This window comes from Podarcis cretensis (genome assembly GCF_951804945.1).
Source record: "Podarcis cretensis genome assembly, chromosome: 3".
NCBI lineage: Eukaryota > Metazoa > Chordata > Lepidosauria > Squamata > Lacertidae > Podarcis > Podarcis cretensis.
Window position 1 is genome coordinate 8,255,422 of NC_137172.1, and position 11,635 is coordinate 8,267,056.

Here is an 11,635-nt window from a genome sequence, read left to right on the forward strand (position 1 = left end):
CCTGCCCACCTAGCAGTTCGAAAGCACCCCTAAGTGCAAGTAGATAAATAGGTACCGCTTTATAGCGGGAAGGTAAACGGCGTTTCCATGTGCTGTGCTGGTGCCGGCTCACCAGAGCAGCTTTGTCACGCTGGCCACGTGACTCGGAAGTGTCTCCGGACAGCGCTGGCCCTCAGCCTCTTAAGTGAGATGGGCGCACAACCCTAGAGTCGGACACAACTGGCCCGTACGGGCAGGGGTAGCTTTTTATGATGGAAGAAGATAAGAAGAATGATTACTGTATATTTTATCCCTGATCACACAGAGTACACTTGCTATCATTCAAAGACCTACTGAGTTCACAGTGTACAAAATGAAAACTCAGTCTCATTACTAAAGTAATTATTGGCTTGAATGCCCTGGAACATTTCTTAATCCCTTGATTCTATTCAAGGGATGAGGGAGAAATTTGATTCCATTTGCATTTAATGGTGAACCTATCTAATCTGAAGATTCTGAAACACTATTTGGGCCAACCAAAACACAGCTAGCATTTGCAATTTTAACTCCTCTGAATTTTGAAATGCAGTTTTCCAACTAAGTTATGTGTGCAAAAAAATTGCATGTGTTTGGGTAAAGTGTGCATAGAAATGTACACAGAGAACAAGGCAGAGGGGCTTCTCAGTAGTGGCACCCACCCTGTGGAACACCCTCTCATCAGATGTCAAGGAAATAAACAACTATCTGACTTTTAGAAGAAATCTGAAGGCAGCCCTGTTAGGGAGGTTTTTAATGACTGATCTTTTAATGTATTTTTAATATTTTGTTGGAAACCACCCAGAGTGGCTGGGGAAACCCAGCCAGATGGGCCGTGTATAAATATTGTTGTTGTTGTTGTTAAAATAACTAAAAAATGCATTATATTAGTGGGGTTCACTTTGAGCAGGACAGTGCAAATTGCCTGGGAAAATGTGTACATTATGGGGGGGGGGACATGAATAATTATTAAATAAAAAAAATTCAGAATGATGTGGAAATATGGAGAACCAAACTTAAGATTGGAAAAATGAGAAACTGAGACTAACCAGAAGCAACAGATTCACCCACCACTATTACCATAGCAATATTCATCTGCTGAAAAGGCTCCTGGCACCAAAAAAGGAAACAATTTTTAGTGATCTTCCCAGCCCTCCAGAGCAAGATTTATCCTATATCCAAGTAAAAGCACAAATACAATGTACCAAAAAGTGCACAAGGCAATGACTTCCACAGAAATCCCTACTACCCTAGTGTCCACATAAGAAAGTTAATTCCCAGGAAACCATTTGGGACAAGGTGAAGCATAACTGCAAGCAGTACATTCTCTAGGGCAGGGTTTCACAAATTGGGTCTCCTATCATCATCATTAGGGTTGCCATATTTCAAGAGGTAAAAAGTTGTTGAGTTATTTGGGGGTGATCACCTGAGAAGTTCTTAATCTTTTTTTGGGGGGGGGGTGAAATCAGAGCTGCCGGCACACACACAAAAAAACAATAATTAACAAAACTGAAAACTTCTATTCTTCCATTATTTATACTTTAGACCAGACACTTTTCAAGAGTATTTATTGCCAAAATGTAAAGGTGACCAGTTGCAAACCTTGGTTTGACCCTTGTTAGAATTTCTGCTTGCCCTACCTTAAGTACATCCCAACTGGATGGGTCAACAAAAGCTAGTGAGCGATTTTACTAAAAGAATTACAGTGGTACCTTGGGTTAAGTACTTACCATATTTTTTGCTCTATAAGACGCACCAGACGATAAGATGCGCCTAGTTTTTGGAGGAGGAAAACAAGAAAAAAAATATTCTGAATCCCAGAAGCCAGAATAGCAAGAGGGATCTGGCTTCTGGGATAGCCTCTTGCTTTTCTGCCACACAGCCTGCATTTGCTCCATAAGATGCACACACATTTCCCCTTACTTTATAGGAGGGGGAAAGTGTGTCTTATAGAGCAAAAAATACGGTAATTCGTTCTGGAGGTCCATTCTTAACCTGAAACTGTTCTTAACCTGAAACACCACTTTAGCTAATGGGGCCTCCTGCTGCCGCCACGCCACCAGAACATGATTTCTGTTCTCATCCTGAAGCAAAGTTCTTAACCCGAGGTACTATTTCTGGGTTAGCAGAGTCTGTAACCTGAAGTGTATGTAACCTGAAGTGTATGTAACCTGAGGTACCACTGTACAGCAATATATCACATTAGACATAAACTTTTTCCCCCTTTTGCAGCCAGTCTTTGGTGAAAATATATTAGTACATGTCAAGTTCACAGTAAAATTTAGAACAATAGTTAACTTGTGTATTCCCACAACATGTGTTTATTTGTATCCTCTGAGGTAGACTTCTAATAGGCTAAATGACATGAGGCTGTCTAAACTGCTATCCAAGGAGCTCTGAGGAGCCCTGAGTTCATTATGCTAAAGCAGTGCCTTGTAGAATTTTTCTAAAAACTTAAAGTAAACTGTTAAGTTTTTTTTTAAAAAAATCACGTGGAACAAAACCCAGACCTCTTCAGTGCTCTGCAGACAACATATATTGGAGATATTGGGTAAAAAGTAACTGCTCTTAACCCACTGCAATTTTCACTGCATGACAGCTCCCCTGTGACAAGGAAGAATGAGAGTCTAAGGTAGCTTCCTAAGTCCAGAAGCAATTTACAACCCAAGTAAAAATAAAACGATTCCAATAAAGATGCAAGAGGGATGCGTGAGAGCCAGTGTGGGTGAGAGCCAGTGTGGTGTAGTGGTTAAGAGCAGTGGACTCGTAATCTGGTGAACTGGGTTCGCGTCTCCGCTCCTCCACATGCAGCTGCTGGGTGACCTTGGGCCAGTCACACTTCTCTGAAGTCTCTCAGCCCCACTCACCTCACAGAGTGTTTGTTGTGGGGGAGGAAGGGAAAGGAGATTGTTAGCCGCTTTGAGACTCCTTAGGGTAGTGATAAAGCGGGATATCAAATCCAAACTCTTCTTCTTCTTCTTCTTCTAAGACAAGCTTCCTTCACCCAGACATTTAGACACACACAAATTGCACAGCAGCTTTATTTTAGAGAATATTTAGAGAATGCATTCCTTGAGCATTGATTTCTCCATCTTCTCTCACCGCCAACATTTGCTCAGAGGCCAGAGTGCTTAAGCAGATCTTAAACATTTCAAGCAAGAGATATGATCCCCAGCAAGTTATGATTCAGGAGGCTACTTGGTTGTTTTCCTACAAAGACAAGAGAGACTGTGAGAGTTCACTGTTTTGGGAAAACAATTCTGTTACCATCAACCCAAGGCTTACTGTGCTGAGGCATCCCTACATGGAAGGTGACTGAGAGGATATTAAGAGCATGGATTCCAGGAGATAATCAAATGTTTATAAGTACTGTCTTTCCACTGAAATTACTTGTCCAGGTTACGACAAGTACACGATTCCTCCAGGATTAAACAGTTTGGGCATGGAGAGATTACTACAGCGTAACATATCTTCATCATTTGTTTATTCCTACCCCCTTATAAAAGTGTTCATGCATGCAGCATGAAAAAGGCAACCCAAATTTTCAAGACAATAGTGCACCTCCGCTATAAGGAAAGGTTTCAACATTAGGGGCTTTTTAGTTTAGAGAAAATACAACTAAGGGGTTTGGAATAAAAGTAGATGGAGAAACATCTACTTCCTCCTAATACTGGAACTCAGGTCCATCCAATGAAATTGAATTTTGGAAGGTTCAGAACAGCCAAAAGAAAAGAGCAACATCTTCTATTTTCAAGGGGTCCAATCTGAGCATTGGGTAACATTGGCTTCAACCCTATAAAATCATAGTGGCCTTCCAGATGGGGTAACTCCCATCAATACATGGATCCAGCAATCAGAACTGCTGCTCCATTATTGGACCTCTTATTTGGCATCCAAACAGTGTGTTGTTCTGCTCAGCATTTCTGAAAAGCCAACAGGCAGGGGGAACTTGAAATTGCTCAACATGTCCACTGCTGCCAGGAAGATCTCAACCACCTACTCAATGAAGCTGGTAGTACTTAATTTAAAATCCTTAGTGTCATTTCTCCTGACTAGTCAATTTCCTTCCCTCCCTGTCTCCCACCAATATCTGCAAACCAGAGGCGCCAGCTTGCGAGGGCGATTGGGAGGAACAACGTCACACACATGACATCAAATGACATCCTGATGTCCAGGGCATGATGTCAGGATGTTGGGAGGAGCAAGGGGCAGAAATATATCCAGCAGCAGTGCAGCTTCAATGACCCGTGGCTCCTCCTCCACGTCCTCCTGGTGCTGCCATCATAAGGAGGCTGCTTCGACCCTCCTGCCCCTCCATGGCAAGACAAGGTGGAGAGAAGGAGCCGGCCATGGGGCCACACCACACTGGGCTTTGAGCTTCACTCATGGGACATTGGGGGGCAGCCGCTACCCCAAAAATATTAAGGGGACCAAAAAGGATTCGGCCGCCCCTACTGCGAAATATTGCTCAGATCAGAAATGAAGAGGTGGTCTTCCAATGTGAGCCAGTGTGGTGTAGTGATTAAGAGCGGTAGACTTGTAATCTGGTGAACCGGGTTCGCGTCTCCGCTCCTCCACATGCAGCTGCTGGGTGACCTTGCGCCAGTCACACTTCTTTGAAGTCTCTCAGCCCCACTCACCTCACAGAGTGTTTGTTGTGGGGGAGGAAGGGAAAGGAGAATGTTAGCCGCTTTGAGACTCCGTTGGGTAGTGATAAAGCGGGATATCAAATCCAAACTCCTCCTCCTCTTCTTCTTCTTCTTCTTCCCCCCAATACTTTCAGTTAGTTTTAAGCACTCCATCATAAATGTTTCATAGGTGGCAGCCAAGATCATCCTCAGTCACACACAAATCGCCAGATTTTGGGGGGTGGGGGACTAAGATCATAAGAAGATCCTGCTGAATCAGGCCAGTGACCCACCTAGACTCTTACAGCAGCCAACCAGATGCCTGTGGGAAACCCGCAAGCGGGATTCAAATACAATTGCACTCTCCCTTCCTGTGGTTGCGGAGGAATGCAGCTTGCACAAAATGCAAAACCTCTAAATTTTGCAGGGAAGGGTCAGTTCAGATCAGAAATAAGCACACACCCCTCCCCCACCAAAATCCTGCATTTTTAAATGCATTGACTGCCAATATGCTCCTGTTGTCTCTTGGACTTTCGAGCTTACTTGACACAGCACAAACGTTTGAAGTCACACTTCCCAATCCGCTGCCAGGGGTCATGCAAACACATGGCATGCCTGCATCTACCGTAGGCCTTTTTGCAATCCTTCGCCTTCCGAATGTCAGTACACAATCCTGTGCAAGCAAAGAAGAAAGAGAATGTCAGAGGGTTTTCAGCCCAGCTATAAAGTCTTCTGTCAGGTTTGGGGGACCTTTCTCAGCCCAGTATTAATTATATTAATGTTTAATTGTTTTTGTAATGATTTGGTCTTCCCCTTATGCTTTTAACTGTTCTTATTTTATCTATGAGCAGCCTTGAGTCCCTGTCTGGGAGAAAGGAGGGGTATAAATAAATGTATTAGTAAGGTGAAAAGGGTAAAGGACCCCTGGATGGTTAAGTCCAGTCAAAGGCAACTATGGGGTTACGACACTCATCTCGCTTTCAGGCCAAGGGAACTGGCATTTGTCTACAGACAGCTTTCCGGGCCATGTGACCAGCATGGCTAAACCGCTTGTGGCACAATGAAACACCATGACAGAAGCAAGAGCACACGGAAATGCCGTTTACCTTCATGCTGCAACGGTACCTATTTATCTACTTGTGCTGATATGCTTTTGAACTCCTAGGCTGGCAGGAGTTGGGACAGAGCAACAGGAGCTCACTCCGTGGTGGGGATTCGAAGTGCCAACCTTCCGATCAGCAAGCCCAAAGAGGTTCAGTGGTTTAGACCACAGCGCCACCCACGTCCCTAAATGTATTAGTACTACTAGTAGTACCGGTATATAATATACATATTTTGCAAGTTATTTCCCTTGCTGTTATGCAGTTTTGCATTAGCATTACAATATCGTAAGATATTTTTGCTAATATATTCATTTCTATGCATATTATTTGCTTGGAAATCTTCAAATTTCAAAAGAGAGATGTGTTTTGGTTCAAGCATTGATTCGGAAAGTGAGAATTAGGGAGCTCCACATTGCAATGTGGACCAAACTGAATTTCTCCTCCATCTCTATTAACGAACCCAGTGTTTCAGACAGAGGCCTTTCCTAGCCCTACCGGGAAATTCTGAGAGTGACTTAACGATCCATGGGTTGGACTGCCTCCCACAAAGGGAAGTAACAGCACATTTCTGCAAAGATAAAAACTGGGGGGTGGGGTGGGAACGGGACCAGCATACCTGTAATAGTCAGGAGTACCAAAAAAATGAGGGTGCAGAAGAAAGGCCTCATAGCTGAAACTTATATTGTTTCTCAACACCCTTAGAAGAGAAATGGGGGAGACAAAAGAGAACAAGTGGAACAAAGTCTCCTTTTTTACACTCTTGTGCAATAAAACAAACTTTCTCTGAGCTTAATGGCTTTAATGCACCTTCCCACTTTAGATGGCCCTGCGTGTATTAACTCCCACTTCCAAATGTAGCTCCCCCAAAAAACAACCCTACATTTGTGGGTCCTTCTGTCCCATTCTGGTGGTCCTTTGGGTGGTCTGTGGCAGAATGGCATGCTATGGGGGCGTGGATCGGGCCCTGTAATGGGGCGGCACACAGCCTTAGCAGTTATTTAAAAAGGACGGGCATACAAATTAAATCGTGCAGTGACATTGTGGCTGACATCCATCTGTCTTGAAAGACAATGCAGTGTGCCTCTGGGGGTTAATTCCAACCACCACTGTGTTAGCAGCACTAAAGTGGCCACCCCGATGGCCCATGACTGCAACCTCATCTTTAAGCTCCATTCATTTAAAAAAGCGAATAAAGTGGCCCATCTTACAGGGTTGTTTCAATAACCATTATTGTGTAAATAATATATATAAAGCAGACATTATGGGGGAACTTCCATTCCTCCTCACCACTATGAGCTGAATAAAGAGCATGAAATCCACTCTCGACTCAGAGTATATTTCAATTCCCTTCACTAGAATAACGAATTGCAATGGCTGTTAGGAAATCAATGTATCCCAGAACATTCCTGCGATGACCAGGGCATGTTGCAATCGCCATAACCTGATTATTTACGAGCCTCTCCTGGTAAAGTTAGTTTTGCTGTCCCCTCTGCTTGTAAGATTTTCCAATACCAGACAAGTTGAAACTATGAGGAACATTTTTACCTTTGTGGAAAGCTGTTTCTATTGACTGCCTTTGTTCTCGGTCCGAGTTGCATTTGGACTGGACAAACAAGAAGACAAATCTGTTTCAGTACGTTCAGCCCATGGGCAATTAGAACAAAACCCTGACTCCTCCTTCGAACAAAATGTCTAAGCCCTTCTGTGATTGGAGCCAGGATTCTCAGCATAGTCCCATCATAGCATCTGATGTGAAAAGAGACAGAGTTGAAATTTAGTTCTGTATTTACAGAATACAACAATTGGATTTATTGGAAGTTTTGGATTACAATTTGGATACAATATTTGCCTCTATATTTGAATTTAAATCTAGTTTGGAAAGACCTGGGACATATTGGATTACATTGCAACATAAAGACCCACCAAATCTTGTAATATCTTGAATCTATATCTTAGACATTTTTTCTTATCTTCTACTCTCTTCCCACGTACCAATTAAATTGTCTTTTCTTTTTGTTACATTATTTAGAATATCTTTGGGAAAGAGGGAGGGGGAGAGGGAAAAGAGAAAAACTCTAGTAACAGCTGCATATTGTACCGTAACCTTGAGTGTGAAACTTTGTAAAACTTTGTTTTGAGAATGACTGATACAGGCGCAAAGGAAAAAAATAGGGATGACAGAAGCAAGAAGGGGTTCGAAACAAGATGATTTGGAGAAAGTGGAAGGCCCAGAGGGAGGGAGGGAAGCCTGATATAACTGAATTTTTGATTATACAATTTGCTCAACAGTGAAAAGAACTGGGTTATCAGATGAAGAAATATATAAGAATCAGTTTCATAAAATCTCAGACAGTAAAGATACCCTGTCTTGGCAAATCACCAACTTGGACACCAAAATAAGAGAGCTAGAATCGAAAACAAATTCTTTTGAAAAGCTATCCGAGGAGGTGACAAAGTTGAAACAGGAGCATGAGGAATCTAAGGGAGCAGTGGGATGGGTTTTGGATACAGTGAACAGTTTGAGTGATGCTGTTTTGATGATGCAACTAAAAAAAATCAGAGAGGACGGTGAGATTTAGGAACATACCGGAGCAGGAGCAGGAGCAGGAGCAAACTATTAACCTTGAAAAATACTTATCAAAAATATTGGCAGAAAGCTTAGGGGAAGATGAAAGCTAATATTAATAATAATTTATTATTTATACCCCGCCCATCTGGCTGGGTTTCCCCAGCCACTCTGGGCGGCTTCCAACAAAATATTAAAATACAGTGGTCTATTAAACATGAAAAGCTTCCCTAAACAGGGCTGCCTTCAGAAGTCTTCTAAAAGTCTTGTAGTTGTTCTTCTCTTTGACATCTGGTGGGAGGGCATTCCACAGGGCAGGTGCCTGAGAAGGCCCTCTGCCTGGTTCCCTATAACTTGGCTTCTCACAGTGAGGGAACTGCCAGAAGGCCCTCAGTGCTGGACCTCAGTGTCTGGGCAGAACGATGGGTGTGGAGACACTCCTTCAGGTATACTGGACCGAGGCCATTTAGGGCTTTTAAGGTCAGCACCAACACTTTGAATTGTGCTCGGAAACGTACTGGGAGCCAAAGCAGATCTTTCAAGACCGGTGTTATGTGGTCTTGGCAGCTGCTCCCAGTCACCAGTCTAGCTGCCACATTCTGGATTAGATAGTAGCTAAGTTCCTCTGTGTGATTTTTTGTCGCCGAAGTACGCTACAGGATCTTGCCCTTGCTGGAGACCCACAGAGATGAAATAGATTGCTCGCCTCTTCTTCCCTTTGGCAAATGACTGTACTGTTGAAATGGCGATGAGATCACACTGGCTTATTTATTCTGAATGTTTGTAAGTGATGCCAATAAAGGTTTGATGATGATGATTAGATGGGTAAATTAAGTAATATAGAGTTGTTTCCATGTGAAGAACAAAAAAGGAAGGGAGAAGTCTTGCCCACGAGACCTTTCTTACCAAAAGAGTAAAAAATATTGTTGTACAGAAATGGTTTAATGATGGCTTGGTGGTAGGGACAAGGTCTTCAGGGAGATTCCATATAAAATTAGAATTCAGAGACAGAGATATAGAGCTCTAATAACAACACTGATAAAAGCAAATGGGAGTACCCTGAAGGCCTTTTCTTCACGTTTTTGACAAGAAGATTCAAAATTGTGACAGACGCCCAAGCATACAAATTCTTAGAGAAAGAAGGCAAAGACTTACAGAGAGGTCAATCAGATAGGTATGGGAATAGCCCACTGGGGCAGCAAAAGTTGGTAACGGAGAAACTAAAGGAGGAATTTGAAAAAGCTTCAGTGGGCTCACCTATCCTACTAGATGACACTAATGGCTAATTTAAAGATCTTGAGCTGGAATGTGAACGGATTAAACTAAAAAACCAAGAGGAACAGAGTACAGCATGTGACTGAAAAACAGAATTTAGATATAATTTGTCTTCAAGAAACCCATATAGCAAAAAAACACCAAAGAGTTCCTAAAAATAAGAAATTAAGTTTAGAATTTATCTCATCCAATGATACAAAAAAGAGAGGAATTGTAATCTATATCAGACCAGCACTTGAGCCCAAACTGATTAATATAATATACATAATATACAACTTTCAGATTGGGAAGGGTTATGGAAAACTGATTTGAAATTCTCAGCATGTTGTATGCTGAAAGAAAATTATATGAAAATGATGTTCCGTTGGTATTTGACTCCTATTAAGTTAGCAAAAATGTATAAAGCAAGTACAAATATCTGCTGGAAATGTAAAGAAAAAGAAGGCACCTTCTACTATATGTGGTGGATGTGTAAGGTGATAAAAGCGTTCTGGAAAATGATATATAATGAATTGGGGGGGAATGTTTAAAATAATATAAAACAAAACAAAACCAGAAGCTTTTTTACTAGGAATTGTAGGTAAAGGTAAAGGTAAAGGTACCCCTGACCAACAGGTTCAGTTGTGATTGACTCTAGGGTTCGCGCTCATCTCGCTCAAGAGGCCGGGAACCGGTGCTTCTCCGCAGACAGCTTCCAGGTCACGTGGCCAGCATGACTAAGCCGCTTCTGGCAAACCAGCGCAGCACACGGAAACGCCGTTTACCTTCCTGCTGGAGAGCGGTCCCTATTTATCTACTTGCACTTTGGGGTGCTTTCGAACTGCTAGGTTGGCAGGAGCAGGGACTGAGCAACGGGAGCTCACCCCGTCGCCGAGATTCGAACCGCCGACCTTATGATCAGCAAGTCCTGGGCACTGTGGTTTTACCCACAGCGCCACCCGCGTCCAGGAATTGTAGGCACCAATATTCAAAAGGAGCAGGAAATACTTTTTATGTAGGCGACAACAGCCACACGGATGTTACTAGCCCAGAGATGGAAAGAAGACACTAAGCTGTTGGATTATGCCAAAATGGCAAAATTGACCGGAAAGCTCAGGAACCCAGAAGACCAAAACTTCAATAAAGAATAGGAAAAAAATACAATTTATCTGGGAGACCACCGTAAACAGATGAGAACATTAGCAGGATTGCAATAACACTTGTAATATAGCAAGTATTATGGACCAAATTGGAGAGACATAAAATATGGATTATGAAATAATATGCAGTTGAAAAGGTTGACAATAGGATCCATAGAGGGGAAGGTGGGAAGTGATTCAGAGAAACCTCTAAATATGGATAGGTATTTTGTATTGTTATAATTCTATATTTGTAAAATCAAATAAACATTATTTCATGGATTGCAAGATTAGAACAATGGACCATGCTGAATCACTGTGGGAATATGACTTTCAGAAGGACAGGAAACTGCTTCATAAGGTGAAAGACCATTGGCCCATCTGGTTCAGTATTGTCTGCACTGGCTGGCAGCAGCTCTCCTGGGTTTCAGGCAGGGAACATTCCCAGCCCTACCTGAAAATATAGATTGACAAGTATATATATTGTGAGATGATCTGGTTGGCATAGTGTACTTGGGCTTCCAAAAAACTTTCAGCAAGGTATCTCATCACAGACTCTGAGTAAGGTTAGCAGTCATGGAATAAGAGGAGAGTGCCTTTTGTGCATCATAAACTGGTTCGGCAGCAGGAAGCAGAGACTAGAAACAAACAGATAATTCTATCAATAGACAGGTGTAGAAAATGGAGTCCTTCAAGGATCAGTATTGGGGCCTGTGTTTTTAAACTTGTTCATAAATGATCTTGAGTAAACAGTAAAGTGGCCAAGATTGCTGGTAATAAATTCTTCTTGTTGCTGAGTTTTGGTAATAAATTGTTGTTGTTGTTGTTGTTGTTGTTGTTGTTGTTTACTGAGTTTATTTACCACCCTATACCCAGAGTTTCAGGGCAGTTCACAGAAAAGATCACAACATATATAATTAGAAATATAAA

The 11,635-nt window shown here is 42.3% G+C and overlaps 1 long non-coding RNA gene across 1 annotated transcript; it reads right to left on the reverse strand.

The window, feature by feature from the left end:
• Nucleotides 1-3,040: 3,040 nt before the first annotated feature.
• LOC307213130 lies at nucleotides 3,041-7,367 on the reverse strand. Its single transcript, XR_013837404.1, has 4 exons — nucleotides 7,292-7,367; nucleotides 6,363-6,443; nucleotides 5,187-5,316; nucleotides 3,041-3,225 (listed from the first exon to the last, which is right to left on the reverse strand). It is a non-coding gene; the product is annotated as an uncharacterized lncRNA (long non-coding RNA).
• Between the last annotated feature and the right edge of the window lie 4,268 nt (nucleotides 7,368-11,635).